Here is a 410-nt window from a genome sequence, read left to right as displayed (position 1 = left end):
GTGATTTCCAGCCCGGCACAGCCAAGGGAAGCAAACCGCCTCTGGCAGCGCACCACGCCGCTCCCCGCTTCCCCTTCTCCTCCTTGCCCCATCCCACTGCCAAGCTGGTGACTACGTGGGCACAGAATGCTCTTAAATGGCTTCCGCAAAGGCCTGCAGCAGATGCGGGCAAAATCCCTGCGGACACCTAGGTGAGGAGCCGGAGCAGCTCCTTGCCTGGCTGGGAGCCAGGCATCGTGCCCCCCCGGCCAGAGCTGGGACAGGGGCGAGGGCTGTGCCCAGGCGCTGGCCAGGCCCGGGAAGTTTGGCAGGAGCGCAGCCTCAGCCCTGACTCCGTGCCAGGGGAATCCCAGCGCGCTCTCCTCGCATGCAGAGGCGCATTCCTTCCCACGCCTTTCCCTGGGAGCGCT

This window comes from Phaethon lepturus, unplaced genomic scaffold, assembly GCF_000687285.1.
Source record: "Phaethon lepturus isolate BGI_N335 unplaced genomic scaffold, ASM68728v1 scaffold33393, whole genome shotgun sequence".
In the NCBI taxonomy this organism is placed as follows: domain Eukaryota; kingdom Metazoa; phylum Chordata; class Aves; order Phaethontiformes; family Phaethontidae; genus Phaethon; species Phaethon lepturus.
The sequence above is the reverse complement of the archived record's forward strand: the minus strand, read 5'-3'. Positions refer to the sequence as shown.